Source organism: Stegodyphus dumicola, chromosome 5, assembly GCF_044657685.1.
Source record: "Stegodyphus dumicola isolate Sdum_Otavi_A_Nest chromosome 5, ASM4465768v1".
NCBI lineage: Eukaryota > Metazoa > Arthropoda > Arachnida > Araneae > Eresidae > Stegodyphus > Stegodyphus dumicola.
This window is the reverse complement of record NC_140772.1, coordinates 231,232,074-231,259,354: the sequence shown is the minus strand read 5'-3', so window position 1 is coordinate 231,259,354 and position 27,281 is coordinate 231,232,074.

Genomic DNA, 27,281 nt, shown 5'->3' with positions numbered 1-27,281 from the left:
TGTCTAACCGTGACATCTCCCGAAGGAGAAGGCTGTGGGAGGGGGACTACGTAGTATTCTCTGCGATTTCGCGAGAAGAGGAAGAATTTTTAAAACTGCGGAAACAGGACTAGTTCGTACGAAAGCGGGAGTACTGCACAGAACCACAGCAGATGCACAATTGACTTTTCATGTCCTCGAGTTTTAGTTAGGAGGCGCTGGGTTGATAAGGGAACGCAAAGCTGGCTCGTGCATTTTCTAGGTCAGTGATTCTCAACCACTGTGCCGCGGCACTTTTGTGTGCCGCCAAATTTTAGAAATGTATACGGTAAAAATTATAATCGGTTTAATCCAGTACACACGAGAATTGGCGAAATTCGGTTTTTAAGACATTAATAAGCTCGCCAATTGTGGTATCCAAGCCGATTTGGTAACGATTTTGAATTAAATTTGAACGAAGAGGAGGAACTGATCTTTCTAATATTTTCTTTTCCAATGGCAGATTGTGAGCAGTTACAATGTAATGTAGATTACTATCTAAGGCTAGATGTGGTGGTCTTTTTATTATGGAGGCACCTAAGGGGGGCCTCCATCGCCTCCTATGAAGGGACGGACAATTACAAACATGCCTTCTCCGGGATTCGAACCCAGGCCCTTCGGTATCGCAGTCAGGCTTCCCTAACCATTATATTGTCTGGGCGGCTCGCTTTCTAATAATCGAGATTTAATTTTAAAATATTCGGAATAATCAATTAATTCATTTTGGATTAACATTAGATGCGATTATCCCATGATGGCCAAAAAAGCTTTAAAAATATTATTACAGTTTTCTATATCTGAGTGAATTCGGATTTTCAGTATTAACCAACATAAAAACGAAAAACAAGATCGATACTGTTAAATGTAGAAGACGATATTAGAGTGGCATTGTCATTTTTTACGACCAAATATATAAATTATCAGAAAACACCAAGCTCAAAATTCTGTAATTAATCCCTTAATAAACGTACTGCTGTTTTTGTAGTACATATTATTTTATTTTACGTTCAAAATTATTATCATAAACTATTTTACACAGTGTATTATTAGGTAAGTAAACAACATTTGAACGTATCTTTTTCTTTGTGTGCCGAAAATTTTGAAATAGTTAAAAGTGTGCCGCGAGAAAAAAAACGTTGAGAATCCCTATTCTAGGTTAATGCACGTGCACCCATATCACAAGGTTCACAAATAATGATTTCACCGACACAAAACGAAATGATGAATAAGCTTACGGTAGGATGACTCAGATGCTATACAACGCCTACTTACTATGATGCAACACGTGCCGTGAATAAAATGACGTCAACCGCTCTACATGTACAAATTCTTTCAGCCTTTCTGCATGCTTTTCCGCCGATCGAGCCTCGAGGCACTAACAAGTTTCTTCTAAGGTGTGTCTGTCAAACCGTTTCATAAAGATAAAATGAAACCACTGGCTGGAAGTTTGATAATAACAACCTAATGCGTTCCGTGTTTAGCTAGAAAAAACGGTGATATTTCCTATGTCATCTGATGCTTCCTGCTTAGCTGCACTCTTTCGAAGCTAAAGAAGCCTTACCATGTCAAAGAAAAAAGTAACTTTAGTGCTTAGGTCAAAGTCACGGATGTAAATAAGCTCGAGGTTTAGTTTGTAAGCAAATTTTAAATGTTACAAATGCCGCCAACAGTGCCGCTTGAACTACGTGGCATCTTTTACGCGGCAAAATTGTTCCAGAATTTATTAGAAATTTTCCGTAATTTGAAACCTCGCCGCACAACCACATAAGAAAATATGTATACAGTAACGACTCTCATTTAATTGCACGTAGGAAAATAAAGTACATACAGGGAAAAGTAAGAAAAAACTTGATACATTCAGAATGTGTCAAATGTGCATAGAATAATCTATTTAAATAGTCACCTACTTTATAATTATAGTTGTAGAGTCATTAGGTTAATTGGAAGCAGAAAAGATGAAAAATATGCAGCCGCCTTCGCCGAGAATCGAACCACGGACCTCTGGAATACCGTCCCAGCGTGCTACCGTTACAGCACGAAGGTCGCCAGGGAAACGGGAGAAATACCTTATATATTCACCTATTTTATCACTACCTATAGTCACCTATAAAAGTCACCTACTTTGTCATAAATTACAGACAAATTCCCTATAAAAGTTTTCTATTATTCATTAGCCCAAAGGGCGTTAGCCCCGAAGGGCTATTAATTTCATAACGGCATTTTGCGTCGATTCACTTTTCAAACTGTTGCCACCAATATTATCGCCCTGTATTATATTTAAAGAAACTAAATAATGAAAAATCTGCATAAATGTATATAAGTTTTTCGCATTGTGATAAAATTACGGTACTTTGAGCCATCCAGTTTTGAATAACTAGTCTTCTAACCAAACATAGGGAAATTGGAAGCGCGAATTTTGAATTTCGAATTTGTTTTATTATCCATTTAAAATTTTGTAAAACTTTAACAAATTTTTGATGAACAAACTCAACGATTTCAAAGCGAGCAATGGCAACTCTACAGGGACAATTTTTTTTTTCCTGCGCGCGAGACTGTGTATCGGAAATTCTAAAGATATGCTCATTTTAAAATTATTTTGCTATGTTGAAGTTGAACTGAATTTTATGGTTTAAGTGCGAAGACCATGATATTTAATAAACAAAGATAACACACAAAACGTTTAAAAAACGACCTTTTGGGGGTAATATAAAATTTTTTCTTCTTCTTTTTTTTTTTTTTTTTTTTTTTTTTTTGTAAATTTAAATTTAATCTTTAAAATATTTTAAATGCAAACACCTTTTAGTATCTCTGACCATTCTGCGAAATACTGCATTTTAAGCAAAGGCGTTTGAGCAAAGAATGTTAAATTTCTTTTGTCATAAACAGATCACTGTCATGGCATAATTCTTTGACTCACTAGTATTTCGCGTTCTTTGAAAGCTTAGGCTTTTCTTCTCAAAATCAATGGTAAACAAGCTCGAAGCGTATTAAAATCATGTCATATTTACTGATGAAAGCATATTTAACATTTTTGATTCCGATAAGCGTGTAATCGTATGGAGAAAAAAAAATGAAGAGCTTAATCTCAAGACCTTGGTTGGTACAATAAAGCATGGCGGTATAGGTGTTCTTGTATGAGGGTGCATATCAGCATCACGAATAAATACTAAATAAATAATAACTACTAAATAAGATAATTTTAAACTACCCGCGCCAAATTTGGATACTGGAAACGACTTTATCAGGATAACAATTCTAAGCACACGGCCCTCAACGTTCACCTTTTGGGTGCCTATAATTGTCCACAAGTTCTGAAAGCACCACCTTAGTCGCCAAATTTAAACCCAGAAGAACGCATCTGGAGAGAATTAGAGGTCACAGTACAAGGTATTTCTCCCACTTTCCTAGCGTGCCTTCGTGGTGTAATGGTTCTGCACACTGGGCCGCTATCCCAGAGGTCCGCGGTTCGAATCCCTGTTCATGTGCCACTGTAGAGACATTAGGATTTTTGGAAGCAAAAAAGATGAAAAATAGCAACCGCCTTCGCCGGGAATCGAACCGCGGACCTCTGGAATACCGTCCCAGCGTGGAGAACCACTACACCACGAAGGCACGCTAGGAAAGGGGGAGAAATACGTTATAAGACACGAAGACACAACATTAAAACAAAAAACTTACTTAAACACAGTAATGATGCTACATTATATAACTATTTAACTGCATTATATACTACAAAATACTAACTGACAGAAATACTAGAATATTTATTAATATATGCGGATTTCTTTAAAGTGTACGAAGACTTTTGTGAGGTAACTTTTCTGTTACTTTTTTATTATTGATTTTCCAAAAACAAAGTTTTAATATGCTCATAAAATAATTAATGTAGTTTTACTAAGAGAAATTTATAGATATTATTACAAATTTTTTTATTCTAAAATATTAAATTTTATTACTGAATAAAGCAACATTTCACTGAAACTGGTAAATGTACGAACACTTTTGTGAGCCACTGTAGCTGCCTGGTTTGAAAGTCAAGTAAGAATCCTTAGCGAGTCTTCAAATTAAAGTCTTATCGATCTCTAATCAATTAAAGTATAATGAAGATTTTTACTAATTAGCATTTTATTCTACAACCGGGGAAAGTGCAGAATCGCCCATTGCTTGGCGCGTTTTTAAGAATTGCACATACTCGGTATCCATGTACACGTCGACCTATTTTCACTTAAAAAAACATCCCAGAATTGCACAAAAAGGGCATTGCGCACACTCTTGACTTTATCCATGTACACATCGACCTAATTTGACTTAAAAAGGCAAAGAAAATTGACAAAGATCTAATTCTTCTTACTCTTGTAAAAAGCACCAAACAAACAAGTGGGCGATTCTGCACTTTAGCCCTACAGCCTTCAAAACAGGGAAAATTCTACAGGGAAAATGATAGCTTTTGTTTTTCCTGAACCTTTCCCACCTAAATTACTGGTATGCTGAAATTTTTTTAATAAAATTGTCTAACTCATTTTTAAGAAATTTTATAATAAATAGTAAATACCTGAGGAAATGGTGCCTACAACGACGTTTTTCGAGCACTTTATTACAATAATATTTATTTTGTAAATTATGGAGAGAAGAACGTTAAAGGTTTTCTTCCATTTTTATATAATGAATACAAATTTTTGAAACATACATGCCTACTTTTCCGTGAGAATGTTTGAATCAGAGCCCCCCCCCCCCGTTTTTTAAAGAAAATTACATTATTTTTTTTTCCCTAATACAGACGTAGAAGCACATTGTTTAAAACTTATTATACTTCGATCATTTCGATCGTGAGATGGCTTATATTAGAATTGTTTCCTTGAATTAAATCATTTTTTTTCCATACAGTAAATCTGATTTTCTTAACGTCATAATGAAATTCTTGTTTGTGAAACTTCTCTGAATGATTTAGTTGCAAATTATGCAGTTCATCCGGAAGCTAGTTACTGCGAATTTCACAATGGAAACGTTGCAAAACTGCTACTGTTTCAATACCTATCATACACACGTAAATGTATCCCTTTCATTTCTTAACAAACCAGTGCTAAAATATCAACGTTTCTGAGAAATCATGATTTAAAATTTCTGAAAAATACAAAAAATTCGCTTTTTGTTTAGGAAAGCATTGTCAAAGAGTCAGAAAGCCAGTTAGATTTCGATATGTATACCATAATGAGCAGGACGATAAGTCTCAGAAGTCATCTGGAAGCTAGTATGGCAATGAATTTGAGAATAATGAAATACAGAAAAAAAAATATGCCGTTTTGCGTTGGCCTTACTTTATTTTTTAACCTATAAATAGGTAAAATGAAACATAATGTTGCTTAAAAGCCCATCACTAGGTTGTTCTTTCAGGAAGAATTTCTGCGCAGGTTTTGAATTTCAGAGATATTTTAATACGAGTTCTAATTAGAAGAAAACTGTGTGTGTGTGTGTGTGATTATATGGCAAAGCCTCGAGGGCTATCTGCCTAAGAGGAGGGATGCCTTCGTGGAGGACTTTCTAAGGAGAACTGGCTCGTATGCACGCTACACATGGGGAAAACCACGAAAACGCCCATGCAGCCAGCCCGTTCGCGGGATTCGAACCTCGGACCGAACTACCAGTATTCAGCGATTTTACCGCTCGGCCGCTGGTGGGCGAATTCTTTCTTGGAGATAATACATAGAGAGTAGGCTGTTACTAAAATAGCGTTAAAAGCTGCTATTAGTTAGAATACAAATTCAAACTAAGGTAATTAAAAGTAAATTAAAAAGCCTAAAACTTGCGCTAAAGCCGCAAAGTAATAAACCAATAATAACAACCGGCGATCGCAGTGAAGGCCAATTTTACCAGTGATTTTACCGGCGATCACAGTCAAGTGTAAAACAATTTTTTTATGTTATTTTCGAATCATTATAGCTGGGGAATAATGCAGCCTCGTGTACTTTTCGGGGCCCACCAGCGGCCGAGCGGTAAAGTCGCTGAACACTGGTAGTTCGGTCCGAGGTTCGAATCCCGCGAACGGGCTGGCTGCATGGGTGTTTTCGTGGTTTTGCCCATGTGCAACGAATATACGAGCCAGTTTCCCTTAAAAAGTCCTCCCCGAAGGCATCCCTCCCTTAAGGCAGATAGCCCTCGGGTGCTTTGCCGTAATCTAATAAACCAAACTAAATATGTACTTTTCGGCTTGTCACTTGTCAAAGAAGTAGGAAGGGAAAAATCAGTAAAAGAAAAAAATCTGAAAGCTTTCAGATTTTATATTACACCCAAAGCACGTTTTTTTTTTTTTTTTTTTTTTTTTTTTTTTTTTCTTTTTTTCCATTTGTACACACATACACGTTTCTAGAGCCGTTTCGAGGGCATTAGGGCTAATGCTGCTTTGGGCTAAACATATTTAAAAACAGCATATCTTTAGTATTTCCGGTAGACAGTCTCGCACGCAGCAGATATTTTTTTTTTTCGTACAATGTTGCCATTGCTCGCTTTGAAATGGTTGAGTCTGTTTATAAAAAAATTCGTTAAAGTTTTACAAAATATGAAATGGACAATAAAACAAATTCCAGATTCAAAATTGAGACTTCCAGATGTTCATGTTCGGGTGGGGACTATGTTATCCAAATTTTGATGACTCTAGGTACCGCTGTTTTTTTCACAGTGCAAGAAAAATGCATTCCTTCATGCAGATTCTTCATTATTTAATTTCTTTAATACAGGGTGATAATATCTGGTGGCAAGAATTTGAAAAGTGAAACGGACATTTTTAGTGAATGCCGTTTCGAGACTAATAGCCATTCTGGGCTAAAAAGCTCTAATTTTCTAAGGAATCGAAAGTTTCATATCTGTGATATAATGGTCTATTCATCTAGCCAGGAATTAATGTAACATAATTGTATATTTGTTTGATTGATAATTATTATTTCCTGATTAACGAATGTAATTTATTTTTTTATATATTATTAAATTCATGTGGATAGTAAGCAGGGCCGGGACGAGGGTGAGGCGCTAAATACCAAATCTTTGCAATGGGTTGAAAATAATAGCATTTTGAAACAAATCAATTTTAAATTTTTATGTTTGTTATCTGCTTGGAATTTAATACTGCAAGAACTCGAAAAAATAAATAAAACCTTGCAGTCAAAAATTATAACTGTCTATAAAGCTGCACGCTTAATAGAGGGACTATGTCTTTCATTACAGGAAATTGGAGAAAATATTTCTCAATGCATTTTTGAAAAATGTGAAACTTCAGTTTTAGAGATTTGAAGAATCATCAGAATTTGAAGAGAAACGAAAACGAAAAGTTAATAAACCAAATTGTGAGGAATCAATTGATATAAATTGTAGTTCTTCAAAAATATATATTTTTATAGAAACTAAGGAAGTGTTCGACGCTTGACGTTTAATTTCACAATTGAAATGACGAAGTTAAATGAAATCTCTTCTGAGTTTCAGTTTCTAACTGGTGAGCAATTAATGTCATTAGATTTAAGTAATTTAAAAGCAGCAGCTTATAACTTAGCACCTAAAAATATCCGAATGATATGAACACTGAAGAAATTCAATCAGAAATGTCTAGTTTTAAAAACCATGCTATTTCAATAATTCCGGACACAAAAGCAACTACAAGCTTAGAAATTTTTAAAATAATTCACGTTTATAATTTAGCTCAGTTCTATCCGGATTTAGAAGCAGCGTTAAGAGCTGTAGCTAGTGGCGAAAGAAGCTTTAGCAAACTTAAAATAATAAAGAAAATATATTGTCTTAGATCTAAACGTTCTTGCAGCAAAGTACACGTAATAATAGATAGGTGTTTTATTCTCATATTTCCATATGCTTTTCAGTTACGTAAAGCAAATGGCTGGCAGGTGGTAGACTATAAAGCAGATTCTTTTATTCCCATTCCTAAGTTCGGTGACTTGTTCTGTTAGCAAAATCTACATCGAAAGGAGCTTCAAGTTTTCTGATTTTGTTGTTGAGTTGAATTTTATGTGGTGTAAAGAAAGCTGAGTGTTGCACTTAGTCTTTCTTTTTGAAATCAGTGTCCAGCGATGGTTAGATTTCAACAACTTTTAATATTTAAATTAAGTGCAATTCTTTTTGAATGAAGTACTTGTTATCCACACTTTGCCTCCAAAGTTTAAAGGCGTTTTTTTTTTCAGCAGTCTCCAATCTTCAAATAAGTAAAACTGGTATTTCAATATGTATCACTACATTTTTTTAAAAGAAACTTAACTTTTACTAGAATAGTTAAAAAGTTGGCTTTCTTTAATACCACATTCATTCTATAAGAATACGTATGTCGTTAATTGAAGTAATAAATTAGTGAATACAGAATTACATGTAAAAATTACAGAATTACTTCGGAAGATGTATGACAAATTAGTCATAAATTTCTATGGGTTTCTGTTACTTCGCATCAGATCCTTTATCTGCGCTTCGATAAAACTGGTACTGAATATACACCAACATATTAGTGAAAGAATGGCATGGAAAGGAAAAGACAAGTTTCCAAATTTGGGTTATTTTTTATGCTTTTTATTTCATTTATGATGCTGATGAAATAACAAATTATTTTAAAAAATGTCCGAAGGCTTTCAGATTTTATATTACGTCCAAACGGTTTTTTTTTTTTTTTTTTTTTTTTTTTTCATTTGCACACATTTCATACACATTTCGAAAGCATTTGGGCTAAAGCCACATTTGTGCTAAAAATATTCAAAAAACAGCATTTTTTTAGAATTTTCAATGGACACTCTCGCGAGGTGGGGATAAAAATGTTTTATTCCCTACAGTGTTGCCACTGCTCGCTTAGAAATTGTTGAGTTTTTAATCAAAAAATTCATTAAAGGTTTACAAAAAGAAACAAACAACAAAACAAATTCCATATTCGGACTTCCAAGTGCCCATGTTAGGGTGGAGGACTATGTTATTCAAAATTTGATGACACTAGGCACCGTTGTTTTTTCACATTGAGAGATACATACTTACATGCATGTCTATTCTTCATTATTTAAATGTAATACAGGGCGATAATATATGGTGGCAACAATTTAAAAAGTGATTCAATGCTAAATGCCGTTTTAGGACTAATATCCCTTCTGGACTAACGCCCATTTGGACTAATAATAATAAAATAAAATAAAAATTTGAAACGAATTCAAATGATAAAGAAAAACCACAATGATTGAGAAAGTTAGAAAACTGATCTCACATCTCCTTTCTGACGTCTTTCCACATTTTTCATCTTCCCCTTGTACGGAACCGAACTATTTAAAATGCCAACTTTGGCTCTGTAAAGACGGTCAGGCAATTTTTAGCTTCGTCTTATACTCCAATGAAGTAACACCGAACACAGAAGAAGGTTTAAAAGAAACCTTTTTATTAGTTCGTCAGCCTAAGAATTTGCACAGCCTCTATATTAACAGAAACAGTCTCCGCTACTTGCAAGATTAACAAAAACAAAAGCTAAATTAAAAACTAAGCATTAAAATATAAAATTCATGAGACAAAAAGAACTTAAAATTTTTGATTTGGGACCGCGAGCAAATACGGTCAGTGAGACTGCAGCCGAATTCAGTTAAATTCAGAAGCTGAGAAGGAATAATATCTAGAGCAGGGAACCCCTCCCCCCAACTTTTTGTCCCTAATAGCACATTCTAGAATATCTATTGGATGGCAGGCACCATTCATATTTTCAATGTGAATTTATAGTTGGATAGAGTTAATAATACATGCACATAAAAAAAAAAAAAAAAAAAAAAAAAGAGAGATCGGTCGCATTTCACTTTGTGCTGGTATCTGTGTTGGACTCTCTAACGGAAATGTACCATATTTCTACTTTCTCTGAAATTTCACACAGTTTGGCTGATTTCTTTATCGGTGGTTATTTTGAGGTAACTTTCTGAAACAGGATTTCACTTATTGTTTAGATTCCTGATTTCATTGGGCAAACTTGACGTATGCATTATTACATCAATATAGGCTACATCATGTTTCTAAATATCTATGCTTTGCAGATAAAATTGCTCTTTACTGCATTATCATTATCAACTTTATCTTTTGACATAGTAGGTTTCTTTTAAATTCTATAATGTTATCAAATATATTCCTATGTCATGTCATTTATTGAATGTGTTATATTCTACGTGACTATTATCTTCATAAATTTTTGCAATTTTTTTTAGTCCAAAGGACGTTAGCCCAGAAGGGTTATTAATTTCTTTTCGGTATTTTGCGCTGATTTACTATAAACGGCGAATCACTTTTTAAATTGTTGCCGCCAAATATTATCACTGTGTATTATATTTAAAGAAATTAAATAATGAAGAATTTGCATAAATGTGTGTAAGTTTCTCGCATTGTGATAAATACCATGATTCTCGCATTTCTCACATTGTGATACATTGAGCCATCCAATTTTGAATAACGTACGTCTCCACCCGAATATGAGCATTTAGAAGTCCAAATTTGGAATTTTAAATGTGTTATTTTTGATTAACAAACTCAACAATTTCAAAGTAAGCAATGTAAACACTGTATAAAAATAAAAATTGTCTCCAGCGCGCGAGACATGTATCAGAAATTCTAAAGATATGCTCTTTTTAAATTATTTTGCGATATTGCTGTTGAACTGAATTTTATGGTTTAAGTATGAAGAACATGATATTTAATAAAAAAAAAACAAAACGGTAGCACACTAAACGTTAAAAAAACCCTTTGGGCATAATATAAAATCTAAAAGCTTTTAAGAATTTTTTTAAGGTTTTCATATAAACAGCATTACACAAGAGAAAATTTTATTTATAATTGCTATTACATTCTGCATTTAATTTTATTTAACGCAGCTTACTTAATTTTAGACTTACCTAATTTTGAATACTGTTGTTCGAACTGTATCGAAGTCTTCAGAATTCCAATATTAATAGCTCATAAAATTTTACATTTATAAATAAAATTGTATTTTCCTTAATTATTTTTTAAGGTGTAGGAAATTGATAAGGCTTGGTTTATATGATTCTGTCAAAGCCTCGATGGCTATCTGCCGGAAGGGAAGGGGATTTTTAAGAGAAACTGGCTCGTATACACGTTTATACGTGAAGAAAACCACAAAAATGCCCATGCAACCAGCCCGTTCGGGCGCGATTCGAGCCTCGGACCTACCAGTGTTCAGCGACTTTACCGTTCAGCCGTAAATGCCAGAAAAAGGATAAGGAAACGAATGGCAGTTTGAAACTTGAAAGTTCAACCTCCGATTAATGTTCTTTTGACGGATAATTTTATGCATTTAGGAAGAAACTAACATAGAATCTCTCTTTCTTAAAAAGTAAAAATATTCTACTTTAGTCTCAATTTGAGTCTTATACATGCGAGTCATTAAAAGACAAATAAGGAAGCCATCTAACTTGGAATCTAACTAATGGGGGAAAAGTTTTGTTCTTTCTCTCTTCCATTTTAAGTTTTCAACTTTTCCGTTCAAATTATCATTTTAATTAATCAAAGCTTTAAAAAAATAATAAAAAGGTGTCTGTTTATGAAAGATTTGAAATAAAGTCTCTCTTCCCTGCAGTATGTCGAATGCAATGGGACAACTTCTATTTTTAGGGTCTGTTACTTTAAAATAGGAACTTCAGGGTTATTTTCTGCCCACCGACTTGTCTCGTAACCATGGAAATGAGGGCTATAGCAGATGATTTGAATCGCTAAATTTTTTCCTTTATTTCATTTCCTCTTAGCGTGTTTTCCTTCGTGATATGCGCGCAAATGAAAGTTGATTTGCGAATGAATGTTGGGCGCAAATGAAAACGACATTTTCAAATGAAATAGAGAAAATAAATTGTTGTTGTTGGTGCTAATGCTTCCTTTTTCTGACCTATAGTCAGCACAGAGCACAAGTTTACGTCTGCCGTTGGCAACAGTCTCGAGCACATTACAGGTTACAGTACTATTTAGCTCAGTACCGCCCCCCCCCCAGTTTTGACGTAGAGCACCCGAGGTTCTCTCACCCTTCTTACCCTACCACCAACCTCTTGAGAGGACTTTCGGCTCGCCGCATGAATAGATTGCCCCAGGCCACACGTGCACTATACATTTACAAACATCCATGCCTTCTCAGGGATTCGAACCTGCGTGCTTCGGCACTGCAGTAGCGACGCTAACCACTATACTAGCTGGGCGGTGGAGAAAATAAGTTGTGTGCGAGGATGGTGACATGCATTATTCTCGCAAATGGGTAGGGCTGACACCGGCATTGAAGCGCCTGTTTTAAAGTAGCGAACTATAGTGGAGGAAGACAAGACATTCTGAGGCATGTTGCATGAAGATAAATGCAAAACAGCATTGCGCACATCTGCTACTCTTTACAGCCTGCAGGATTATTTTCCAGAAAGAAAATTTGGCGAAAAAAGAACTAAATTTATATTCTTATCATTACACCATCATTCACAATAGTAGATGCAATTAAACGGATTGCGCATCGTTAAGAAAAGATTATCAGATAAAGACTTTTCTTGTGGTAATATAAAATGTGAAACAATGCTTGAGACACTCTCAACCCATTATTAAACACATTTTTGAAATACTTTTGCCTTTCGTCTCAATAATTTTGACTTATCCCAACTAAAATAATATTGAGATTTGGTACTGTTCCGTTAGAGCGGCGTCAGTTAAAAAATGCGCAATTTTTTTTACACCAATTGTTGCCAAGTAAAAAATTATGAAATAATAATTGAGTTCAAAAGACTAAAAGAAATAGTTCTGTAAAAAGTAATTTTTTTAATGTAATCATTAAAGAAGTAAATTCTTCTTTTTAATTTTTTAATCTAAAATATTCTACACATAAATAAAAAATAATAAAAAAAGTTTAATCTAATAAGGTGGCATAAAGAATATTCTATACATAAATATAAAAAACATAACAAAACGAAATTCATTATAAACAGGTGGCATATAATTACAAATATCATTCTATCTTCGTACTTAAACCGTAAAATTCAGTTCAACAGCAATATCGCAAAATAATTTTGAAATGAGCATATCTTTAGAATTTCTGATACACAGTCTCGCGCGCTGGAGATAAAAATTTTTTTCTGTACAACGTTGCCATTGCTCGCTTTGAAATAGTCGAAATTTTTAATCAAAAACTCAAAAAGGCTTTACAAAATATGAGACAGATAATAAAACAAATTCCAAATTTGGGCTTCCAGATGCCCATATTCGGGTGGAGACGTACGTTATTCAAAATTGGATGGCTCTAGGTATCGTTGTTTTATCGCAATGCGAGAAACATACATATGTTTATACAGATTCTTTATTATTTAATTTCTTTAAATATAATACAGGGCGATAATATTAGGTGGTAACAATTTGAAAAGTGAATCGGACATTTAAAGTGAACAAACGAAAAATGCCAAAACGAAAATAATAGTCCTTCAGGGCAAATTGCCCCTTTGGACTAATAATGTGATGATATTTTGAACGAAAACTAGAAATCTGGAGCCTCGATATTTCAAACGTTAAATTCTCGAGCCTCGATATTTGGTGGGTTGTTGTAGCATTGTTTCCTTCTCATATTTTCCTTCATTTTTTGTTATCTGAAGCCGCTCATACGGAATAGTGCTCGAGATTTTTTTTTAAACAGTACAAGAGAAATCAGAACAAGAGAATATAGGAATAAAGGAGACTTTTAGTTTTGAATATAAATAAAATGTCTCCTTTCAGGAAGAGAGGTATATAGATGTATTTTGGTACAACCTTGTACTAAAATACCGAATCCGAATTAGGTTTAGTTCGGGTCACGAAACAGGGAAACAGCAGTCCCCTCGCTGGAATTCAAATGCTTTACTGACTGCTAGCCGGGGGTGGTTCCAATTACACTAAGAAGATATGCAGTGAGGATGGAGAAAATTCCTTATAAAAAACTTAGCTTCTTCCTTTTTTCCTTTAATCATATTATTTTTAACAAAGAATAGGTATCTAAAATAATGTTACGCTTCATCTTCAAGACTGGGACATGACGTACAAGAAAAACATGACTAAACTTATGAAGTAATTAACTGATGTTACGTTGCATAAGTTTCTTCCGCAACAATGTTTCTTGCATGAAGATGAAATTGATGAAACGTCGTTAGGCTCGTTTAATCCATTTTAGAAAATAAATATTTATTACTGCTGAACAAAATAACCAAAATAAATAAATAAATACTAAAATATAGGGCTATTTACAGAACATACCTGCTTTCGAATAATGTTTCTGAGCTATCTATTTCATTGAACATTGAAGGCCAATCTTGGTATGCGTTTCGGAATTCTAGACAGAATAATAAAAAAATTTACAAATAACAGCTTCTAAAAAAATAACAGCTTATCTGGCGGTCTGCAGCAAAGCAAAATTTAAAAGTTCGATGCACCTCTGAGAAGCAAATTTATAAAAATAATTAAAGATGAATGAAATCAGCTCGTTCTTACCAAGCAACAAAGAATTTGTAAATAATTTTTTTGTTGCCAAACCAGGAAACAAAAACTTTTGATACATCACATTAATATTCTATATAAATATTTTAATATAATATAAAGTAATAAAAAACTTTGTCTCGATCGATATCAATAAAGAAGTTAACGTTGAAATAAGATACCGTGTCAATTAGCCTAACCTGAAACAAAAAAGTTTGCCAACAGCAGCTATTTATTTAAAATGCTGACATTGAGGAAAAATTTTCGACATACAATTACTTCAAATGCAGGCGCATGCTTTCTGCAACATCAGAAATAATAATGTATTGAAAGTTTGGCTATGCTATTTTTATTTCATATTTTGCAAAACTTAAATCTTTTATTACCTTAAAAATCTTTATTACCAAACTCTGCGATTTGAAAGCGAATAGTGGCAACACTTTTCGAAATAAAGCATATTTTTATCTCCAGCGCACAGGACTGTTGCCACTAGAAAAAATGAGGGCGAAAATTAGCGTTTCGGAGTTTTTAATTAATATCTCGGCTAATTAAAGTCGTACGATGATGAAAATGGTCGAAATGGCTTTCCATGAATTTTCGGAATTAGGAGGTACCTCTCTCGAAATTCAACTCCCCGCCGTTCCGGAGGAGATAAGGCTACAAACAAACAAACAGACAGACGAGCATAGAATTTAATTGTATAGCTGTACTGTGTTTTACCTTTTTATACTATTTACATCAACTAAATTTAAGACCCGTAATAAATTAACAGTAAGCTTAATTAATACATCGTCAGAGTGTTATTGTTTTCATGTAACTGCTATAATAATATGCTACAAATAAATATTAGGAAGCTGTTGCCAGTCAACGAGATCGAAGATTTTGTATTTATCATTCGTTTTACAAAAGTAATACATTTCCTCATCAGCGTAGTAATATAAATCATTTAAAAAGTAATTTTATTTGTACTTTTTAATAGCACTGCGCAATGAATGTTATTTTGTATCATTAGTGTAATAAATAAAATAAGTTTCTAACATAATAATTGTATAGATTGAAAATTATTTATTATTTTTTATTAATTGAAATGGTGTTCAGTGGACCTCAGTGGTTTTCCTATTCGCAGAGAATTCTATAATAAATCGAATAAATCTTAATTGAAAAATGTGCTTTTTTAAATTTTCAAGATATTCATTAACTTCAAGATTTTCAATATGATATAAGATTTCATTAATTACTTTCTTGTATGAAGTCAAAGAATTATCGTAATCACGAAAAATTCCGGGTACCATATTTCAAAGAAAATATCCCTTTTGACCGCTAACGAATGCAATTTAACGATGTTCTTGAGTGACATCCGTAAGTATGGACACAATAAAGGACTCTTTTGAACCCCAAAAATTATAAAACCGATTAAAATGGATTTTGAAGAGATTTTTTCGTGGCGTCTGTACGTACGTATACGTATGTATGTATCTCTCAAAACTCAAAAACGAGTAGCCTCAAAACGTTGAAATTTTGCATATAGGACTGCTATTGGATGTGGTTGTGCATCTCCCTTTTTAGTGGCAATCAACCGCACCATATATGCATATGCTTACTCTGTTATTCGGCTCCGTGAGCTCAGATTTTTTCTTCTTATATGTTTGTAAATTGTGCATTTTTTGCTTTAAAAATGTTTGAATTATGTTGTTCTTATCTTCCGGTTAAGGTTTTTATGCCTTTATTCAACCTACATGCAATATTTTTAAAATTATCAACATATTAAAAGGTGTTTAAGTGCATCACAGCCTAATTTTTGTTTACTATAGCAGCCATATTTGTTTACATTTGAAACTTAGAAGAATAGCGGATTTGTTGCCAATCTAGAGAAATTAAGCTTCGCAACAACAAAGATAACGTCTTCTTTTATTATTTCGAATTAAATCATACGTAATCCATTCTGGAATTAACATTTTAGCTATTAAATTATCCCATATATTGACTCAGCATAGCGTCCACAACAAATTAAGTCAATTTCTACGCCTTCAGTGTCTTTTTGCCTTAGTGAGACCAAAAGTAAACTTTCAGTTTTGTGCACCGAAAAGTCTATCTTCTTGCCCGCTGGCCAAATTGCTTGTGTTTGCGTAGAAACTCTAGTTTCAATGTAAAATTTGTTCTTTAAATTGTTTTAAATGTATTTATGTCTTATATTTTTTTAATTTAAATAAAAATATTTTGAGGTTTTATATATTTTTTGCCTTGCCTCAAAGTGAGAACTGAATGAATCGAATGAGAAATATATCTCTGATGAAATTCGAGGAAATAAGTTTAACTGAAATGCAGAAAAAAATGCCTATAATTTAATACTCTGTACAAGAAAGTCATGTGGTGTAAACATCAGACTTTTTGAAAAACACATTAGATTTTTTTTAGTATTGAGAAAATGGTTTTGAAATCTGTCACACTCAAATGAAAGGAAAAGTGTTTTCCAAGGTACTATACAATAATTTTAAAAAATTCACAACAAAATTCATTACATATTTTAAATCAAAACACAGTCTCTAAAAGTGGGCATACCTTGTTAATGATGTCAATCAAACATGTTAATACCTAGAGAAATTGAAAATAGATGAGGAAGAATCGTTTAATAGAGAGCGTGATAGGCAGGAGTTGAGGAGAATATTTATAGGACAGATATGATTTTATCATTTTTGATGTTCTGTTGTCTAGACATTAATACATTTTGTCTAGACAAAAGGACACCGTAATTATTTGCGTTTAGAAAGTCAGCCAGAGTCATCATAATAATAAATAGCAGTTCGTTTACTGCATCAGCCCAGAAAGAATACGCAGCTTCGAGTATGATGCGATTCTGCCTTTCAGAGCAGCATTTACGTATTTTATGCAGCTTATATGAGCCTGATTTGATTGAGGTATTATACAAGAATTGCCTAATTGCCATATCTGCAGGCAACACTAAAAGAATTTGTTTCGCTTTGTGGAGACGTTACGTTATTTCGAAGCAGGAGATGTGAAAAATGAGCAATGCCCTCGCCGGAACTCGGACCTCTCGAATACACGCAGTGCGTGCTGACCCCTACACGACGAAGGCATGCTAAGAAGACGGGAGAAATATCTTAATTATTGAGAAACTCAAAATCATTTTAATACATTTTTTTTAAATATTAGAGTGCACGTATAAGACGGTTATGTTTTCCAGAAAGGCAGATTAAGAAGGAAGGGAAGAAAACTTCGTTTTTTAATCCGGTCCAGCATGATATTAGCATAAGAATCAAGTTATAGCTCTTCTGCTTATTCTCAGTTTTTTTTCTTAATGGGATCAGTTAAATTTCTTGACTTTTATAAAATATTTTCAAATAATAAAACAGCATTATTATTCATCATTTTATATTATTTCTGAATATGAGATAACAGTAAGTAACAAAGAATTTACAACTGGCATTCCTAATCTTTGACAGGAACTTAAACTAAAAACAATGCTACATATTTAATGCATATTTACTTCCTTGTACGAAATAAAGGAAGTATTGTAGTCACGAAAATTTCCGGGTACCATACGTCAACGAAAATACCCGTTTTGACCGCTATGCAATTCAAATTAGCAATATTTTTAGTGACATCTCTACGTAAAGGCAGAATAAAGGAAGCTTTTACCCCAAACGAATTATAAAACTGGTTTAAAATGAATTCAGAACAGATTTCGCGTCTGTACGTACGTAAAAACGAGTAGCCTCAGAGCGTTGAAATTTTGCATACAGGGCTGCTATAATATGTAGTTCTGCACCTCCCTTTTTGCTTCAATCGACCACACTAAAAGTATATAAATATATATATATATATATATATATATGCCCACTCTGCTACTCGGCCCAATGAACTCAAGTTTTTTTATTCTTTTATGTTGGTAGATTGTGCATTTTTTTTTTTTTTTTTTTTTTCTTTAAAAATGATTATATTGTTCTTAACTTTCGGCTAAGGTTTTCATGTCTTTAGTTAATCTGCATACAATAATTGTAGAATTATCAACAATTTAAAAGTTCTTTAACTGCGGCTAAGCCTAATATTTTTACCTCGCAGCCATATTTGTTTACATTTGAAAGTTTGCAGAACAGTGACTTAATTCTTTCTGCACCTCCAGTGTCTTTTTGACGAGTGGGACCAAAAGGAAACTTTTAGTTTTGTTCACCGAAAAAATCTGCCTTCTTGCCCGCTGCCCATACTGCTTAATTTGTATCTGTAATTTTAATTGTAAAAATTGTTTTTTTTAATTGTTTTAACTGTATTTGGTATTTTATGTTTTTCTATATCTTTCAACTTTTAATGAAAATATTTTGAGTTTTTACGTATTTTTGCCTTGTCGCGAAGTGAGAACTGAATGAATTGAATGAGAAATCTATCTCTAATGAAATTCGAGGAGATACGTTTAAAGGAAATGCAGGAGACAATGTGTATAATTTAATATTCCGTGCAAGGAAGTCATGTGGTGTAAACATCAGCTTTTTTAAATATTCGAGCGCACGTAAAAGACGATCATGGTTTTTCAGAAAGGCAACTTAAGGGTAAAGGGCAAAAACATCCCTTTTTTCATTCATTACAACATTAAGAATCAAATTACAACTCTTCTGCTTATTCTCAGCTTTTTTCTTATAATAATGAGATCACTTAAATTTCTTGACTTTTATAAAATATCTTAAAATAATAAAAGAGTTTTATTATTCATTATTTTATGTTATTTCAGAATATGATATAATAGTAAGTAACAAAGAATTTACAACTGATATATCAAATCTTTGACAGGATTCTGAACTAATGATAGATATGCATAGTTTTTACTTTCATTAGAAAATATAATGGGAGTTCAGAAATAAATATTAAATTCTGCATGATATAGGATAGTGTCTGAAACATTATGAAAACTTATTTGTAAATAGTTAGTGATCAAATTTTCCCTTATAATATCATTACTTTTTTTCGATTTGAAATCCTGTCTTCTTATCCTGATTTTATCAAAATTCAATTTCGTCTTAAGAAAAGTACGTAAAGCAGTTTCTTAAAACTCGCCCTTAGCGTAGTACAGGATATAATAAAAATGCCGCGTAATAGAGAATATGATAAGATCTCGTATAAATATAATAAAATGCCGTGCATCCTTTCCAACGTTCTTTCCAATAAGTGTAACTGGCATGATTTTACATTTGGTTTTGCACCTATAAGATTGCGAAAACAAAATACTTTATCAGGAAAAATGAAAAATTTGTATTAAAAATATAAGTTTTCGAAAATGTGATCTATATTGTTGCGTGCGTACGGGTTTGTAATAGATTGAATGCACAAGTCCGATCATAGGTAAATAAAATTTACTCTGATCAACACAAATATATCAGAACTCGGAAATTTTCTTCAGAGATATGCTTACAAGTGTTTACGATATCAAGTAGTATAATTAGTAGGGCTAATCTTTGGAATATGGTAACAGGTAGTTTGGCGACATTTTGGTAAGGCGATAAAGGTTACTAGCTAGGACTTTAGCAGTGTACATGGATAAAGAGTGTGCGCAAAGCCCTTTTTGTGCAATTCTGGGATTTTTTTAAAGTGAAAAATAGATTGACGTGTACATGGATACCGTGTATGTGCAGTTCTTAAAAACGCGGCAAGCAGTGGACGATTCTGCACTTTCTCCCAATTTCGGACCTAATCATCGTCACGATTAACGATTAAGCACTTTTGTTCCATAAAAGTTCTAGCATAAGCGTAATTCGGCTAGCAGATTGTTGGAAAAAATGTTGAGTAAAAAAAAAAAAAACTTCGTGGGAAAAAAAAAATGGCTTAAAAAAAAAAAAAAAACTAGCAGGTTGCTGTAGCAGGGTTGGTCGCCAAATTTTCGCCAAAAAATCGCCAAGTTACCTAATTCAAAGATTAACCATTAGTAGTTATACTTCAAACTAAAAAAATATTAAATACGATGCAATACAAAGCGCATCTAAAGAGAAAGCTAACTCGAATATCTCACTTCCAGCTAAACTAAACAACTTCCAACAACGGTAATTGAGGAATTTAACTCAGACGCTTTCTCGCCGACTTTTCGTAGCTTTCGACCGGTCGCGAGATATTTCTAGTACTTTCTGTTTCTCGAAATCACTGAAAAGCAATAAGAAGATGGAATTCCGGTTAGCTAACAATTACATTTATTTAATTTCAATACAAATCACTGAGATATAAATTTACTCAATGTTAAATGCATGTATTTTTACTTTTCCGGCATAGCTTTCTCTTAAAATTTTTCTTGCTCTGTCTTGCACAAGAAAATACAACAATTTTAATTACAATTCTACTAAAAATAGTTATCTAAATACAAAATTCATAACAATATAAATAGACGGCATTTCTAAACATAGCATCTGTATCAATTTTATTTTCACTGCTTGAATTCCTGTTAACAAAGCTTTTAACCTTAGTGGATGACTAGATAAATTTACTATACATTTTTAAAAGCATAATTTCTGTTTTAATAGTTGTATCATGTATAATTTGAACATTCTTTAACGTTTATTGTCTGTTCCAGTACAATAAGAAGAAATGAAAACTATTTATGCTTTTATACTTTTTAAGCTATTTATTTATGCTTGTAAGCGAAGTATTGTAATCGCCATATATTCCTTATATATTACCACACTATTCGGTACCATCCTTTGAAAATTTTCTTATGATTTCAATTACAAAAGTGCCTACCTATAAGGTCTACTGGACTCTTTTTACTTCCTTGTACGAAGTTTTTCGTATCCTAAGTCGCGCTTTCGAGACACGAAAAACGCAATTTGAATTTCGTCAGACGGCCCAGTAGAAAAAGAGAGATATAGAACTGTCCCCCTTTTTTTGTGTAGTGTACCTACATTGCTTAAATAGTTCTAGTTTGCAAAAATTTGTAAATAAATTTTAATAGCTTTTTTTGACTCATATATACGAGTCTGTATATGTACGTATATATGTATACCGTATATACGTATATATACGGAATGTATTTTATAGGAATATGTATGTACCACAGTTTTCGACATTGAAAATGAATTTTAGACGGCTAAGGAACGAAATAAATGTTCAATGGCAAGACAACGCAGGTGAAATTATACTCAGAATGAGATCATTCACTTTTCTAGTATGCCATCTGAGTAAACAGGAGTTTCAGGGGTAAGTCATAAGAAAGGTCATTTGAAAACTCGCTGGTTTCCATCTACTCAAAGCTAATTTTCAAGACTGAAATGTTCATGGGACATTAAATTATATTCAAATGGAACTAGTAATATATTCTTAAAACATAAATCTTTAACTTATGTTTTAAATCTTAAATTAATCTAAATTAATATTGAATTAATCTTTTTTTTTTTTTTTTTCTTAAAACTCATTTATTCTAAATCTATCGGTCTAATTCACATTTAAATTTTTTCCTTCTTTGTCGGAAAGAACTATCGTTGGGATTTTATTTTTTAGTACTTTATTTATAGAGGGAGTGATCATACTTTAGCCTTGAAAAATTCTGATGTGTACACCATTTGACTTCCTTGTGCGGAATATTAAATTATACACATTTTTTCCTGCATTTCATTTAAACTTATTGAACTGAATTAAATCTACTTCGCCGATAGCGCATAAACCATAATAGAATAAATGCACTCTTTAAAATTCACAATATTTATTTATCATAGGAACACTCTGGCGCTAGGTTCACTTAACAGCGTTACATCTCATTCATTTTATAATACAGAATGCACAAAAATTGTATCACTTGAAGAATTATCTAATCTTTGCCACATGTTCTTTACAAATGTTATAATAATACTAAAATGATGTATAAAAGAAATTAGAAAAATAAAAAAGAAATAGTGGTTGCTGAGAAGCTTAGTTTCTTTAGATTGGCAACAAATCCACTATTCTGCTATGTTTCAAATGTAAACAAACATGGCTGCTATGGTAAAAAAAATTAGGCTTAGCCGCACTTAACAACTTTTTAATTGATGATAATTCTAGAAATATTGCATGCAGGTTAACAAAAGGCATAAAAACCTTAACCGGAAGATAAGAACAACACAATTCAATCATTTTAAATGCAAAAAATGCGCAATTTACCAACATATAAGAATAAAAGGCTGAGCTCACGGAGCCGAGTAACAGAGTGAGTATATGTATATATATATATATATATATATATATATATTTACTTTTGGTGCGGCAGATTGCCACCAGAAAAAGAGGTGCATAACTATATATAGCTGTCCATCATCATCATCATATAGCTATCCTATATACATATTTCATATGTACATATCCATCGTCATATAACTTATCATCATTATCATATGTCCTATGTACATATCATCATCATATAGCTATCCTATATACATATTTCATATGTACATATCCATCTTCATATAACTTATCATCATTATCATATGTCCTATGTACATATCATCATCATATAGCTGTCCTATATACAAAATTTCACCGTTCTGAGACTATCTCATTTTTGATTTATGCGACACACATGCATACATACATACGCACGTACGTACGTACAGACGCCACGAAAAAAATCTCTTCTGAATCCATTTTAAATAAGTTTTATAATTTTTTGGGAGAAAAAGAGTCCTTTACTCTTTCCGTACCTACAGATTTTACAATACTTCCTTTACTTCGTATAAGGAAGTAAAAAGTAGACGAAATTCTGCGATGTTAACGAGTTGCATATATTATCAGAAATGACAGTCACATTTAGAAATTTCTAGTTATCGATTAGATTCGGCAAGATGGATAAGCGATTAAAAGCCATTGATTTTATAATCTTATGTTATCTTGCATTTATTAAAAGCAACTGAATATAATTGTCATAAATGATTGCCTTTATCAGAAGAAATTTTAACTGAACAATTGCGATCTTTTTTAATAATAGACAATAAACGCATTCTATATCGTGAGTTATATTCAAATAGGAATAAGTAGCATATATATATATATATATATATATATAAAAGAATTAAAGAATAATACATAAAAGAATTTAGAAAAGAAGTCTACAAGCTGCATTTAAATGAAAATGTTTTTTTAAAAGATTAATCTGTTTTGAAAACTTTTCGCTTACGTAAGCGCGGCCAAATTTACAGATTTAAAAAGAAATCTGAGAAAAGTTTTCATTACGTTTTTACTTCCTTGTACAAAGTAAAAGAATTATTGTAATTGGAAAAATTTTCGGGTATCATATCATATTTCAAAGAAAATATCCATTTTGACCGCTATCGAATACAATTTAACGATGTTTTTGCGTGACAGTGTAGACACATGAGGTTATTTTGAAACTGTAGAAGTGAGAAATGAGCAGTGCTCTACCCGGCACTCGAACCTGGAGCTCTCGAATACGCGCCGAGTGTGCTACCGTAACACCCCGAAGGCATGCAGAAAGCTGGGAGAAAATTGTTCATATTTTGCTTTAAAAATGATTAAATTATGTTTTTCTTATCTCCCATGTAAAGTTTTATGCCTTTAGTTTATCTGCATGCAATAGTTGTAGAATTATCAACAATTTAAAAGTTTTTAAGTGCGTCTAAGCCTAATTTTTTAAATCATAGCAGCCATGTTTGTTTACTTTCGAAAGAGCAGAATAGTGAATTCAGTTTCTGGACTTTTAGTGTCTTTTTGCCGAGTGGGAGCCAAAGTAAACTTTCAGTTCTGTGCTCCGAAAAACCTGCATTCTTGCCTGGTGGCCGAATTGCTTGCTTTTGCGTTGAAATTTTAATTGTATTTTTTAAAAATGTTTTAACTGCATTTGGTGTTGTATGTTGTGAAGGTGATTTTGATTTGAGTGTTATGTGTTTTTAGCTTGCCGCGAAGTGAGAACTGAATTAATTGAAAGAAAAATATATCTCTAATGAATTTCGAGGAAATACGCTTAAATGAAATGTATCAAAAATGCGTATAATTTAATATTCCGTGGAAGGAATTCCTGTGGTGTACACATGAGATTTTTCCTGAAGTGTTAACATTTCATTCCCCGTTCTAATTCTCAAATTCGTAGAAGGAAATCCAAACAAATTACAAATACTGAGAGAAGTGAGGAAATTTATATTGAACAAATAGTTTTATTTGTTATTAAAACTCAGCTGAAACAATAGTTTTATATTAAATTCTAAATAGACAATTTCTGAAATTTATATGTCAACTGCTATTCTTAATTGTTATTAATCTTTTAAAAATAATTACATTATTCGTTCTTGGAAGGAAATATTATTTTATATTTTTCTTAGTATTTTAGCGGCGCGGATTGAATTTCTAATAACCGAAATAAGGAGGGTGATGATAATTAAAGTTCTTCTTTCAAAAGGCTGTAAAATGAAAGAACCGCTGGTCAGAATGACCTGAAATTTGATCTGAATATGATTGAAGCAATAAGAATTTATCTGGCGAAAGAAAGAAAATAGTTCAAACTTTTGTGAATAGCTCTGTAATTGTCATAATATGAAAATTAAAAGACGTGATATGCACGCCGCATATTAGACTTTGTAAGGTAAATCCTAATTTTATAATAGTCATTTGAAGTTTATAGCATTTTCCTATCTCTTCTAGCTTCAGCTTACGATTCCTTACCATAATGAGTTTTTAGAATCGCGCTAACTGCAAATGAGAAGTAGAAAGTATTTAAGTCAGAAGTTCCAGTGACTTCGAGAGGATTCCTGAATAACGGGCGTTTGCGTTTTGGCTACGTCTCTCTGATCGTTACTACGCTACGCCGTATTACGTGCTTTTGGATAGCTTCGCTTGTAGAGTTATTAGGATTTTTTGGAAGCAAGAGACGTGAAAAATGAGCAACGCCTTCGCCGGGAATCGAGCTACAGACCTCTGGAATAAGTGCACAGCGTGCAGACCACTACACCACGGAGGCACGTTAAGAAGGCGGGAGAAGGCTGGTACCTTATACGCTAGCTAGTTGAATATTACGGGCCAACTAAGTTAGAATTGTATTAGGTTCGACTAAATCTCTTTAGTTAGACATTAGTTAGCTCTTATTTCTTCCATTTTAAGTTTTAAGCCCGAGTGGAGGCTTTGTTGTACACCTAAGAAAGGGGCCGACTGTATATCTTTATTTGGAGCAAATATAGAGTGATTAACCCTTCTTGAGCTTGCGTTTCTGTTCTTGGACTTAAGCTTATTATTCGCTTAGATGTTCACTAGATTCCTCAATACTTAGTTTAGTAGAATGAAATAGAGGAACGCTACAATTTAATAAAAACAATCGGGATCTGCTTGAGAAATGTTCTTGTAAGAATGGTGACTGCTCTTAACCGGCCTGGAGAAGTTCGGGACATTAATAGACGCAGCTCTGGTCCGATGTTTATCAAGGGTCTGTGGAAGATGATTCATAAATTCGAAGAGACCGGTTCATTTGGCATAATATCTGGCAGCAGGAGGCAAGCAGTTGCTTCGACGTCAGAGGAAGATGCAGCTATAACCTTGCAAGAAGAAGATGTGAAGTGGTATAGGAATGTGCAGCACAAAGAAAAATTGCCCGATCTTTAGCACTGTTCGTAAAATTTTATAAAATATTCTACAGTGTTCGAGGAGTTGCTTCGAGCTGACCTGACAATTACCGCAAGCGTTTGCCCTACAATTTCTTTGCTGGAATGGAAACGGACAACGCATGGCCATGGAACATTTTGTAAACAGACGAAGCCCGTTTCCATCTCCAACGTTCTGCCAATACTCAAAACTGGACCTCAGTCGACAGACATTGGGTAGATAGACATTGGACATTGAACAGACATTGGATAGACATTGTACAGACACTGGACCTCAGCCGTATCCTATACCCACTTGACGTCCGGAGCTTCTTCAGGACAGATGAAGCATAGTCACAGTTCTTGCAAAACAGCTTTACAACCAGAGTTCGATCTTTCATTGACAGAGTCTTGAAGAGCTTCTCAAAAGCAGAATAATGGGAGCTGCATGTATTCCGTGTTAGGCTTAATTGTCACTTCTTTTAATTAACACATAATAAGCACAGCGTCATCTTTTGATAAAATTTTGAATTTTTGGTTTTCTCTCGCCAGATATATTTTAATTGCTTCATGTATATTCATATTTCAAATCATTCTGACCAAGTGGTTCTTTCTTTACAGTCTTTTGAACGTGGAACTTTATTTATAATCGCTCAGTGTACGTTCTGATTCATCTAATATAATAACTGCTCAAAAAGTCTGAAAATTTTGGCATAACTGCACTTACCTCTCCAGTCCTTGCATTTACTTAGCATATTGTTACGCATTTTATGTTGATTATTTTGCATACTGAGTTTGTATCCGATTAAGGAATTTTATGAGAGAACTTTGTAGAGTCATTATAAGTTTTGACGAAGGAGACTTGATAAATGAGCAATGCCCTCGCCGGGTCTCGAACCTAGACCTCTCGAATACGCGTCGAGTGTCCTAACCTGCACCACGAAGACATGCTAGAAGGAAGGAGAAAATACTCCTGCGTGGCCTGTTATGACCATAAAACCAACTTGTTTGGTTAGAAGGGTCGGGCTGCGCTCTTTTCTGGTACCTTATATACTCCCCTTTTAAAGGACGACTGGGGATTACGGGACCCAACCGCCAAATCCTGGTGGTGAAGATTCATCATCCACAACCTTTTAATTCGGGAGCCACTGTCAAGGCATTAAGAGTTTTGAAACAGGAGACTTGATAAATGAGCAATGTCCTCGCAGGAACTCCAACCTGGACCTCTCGAATAGGCGCCGAGTGTGCCAACCATTA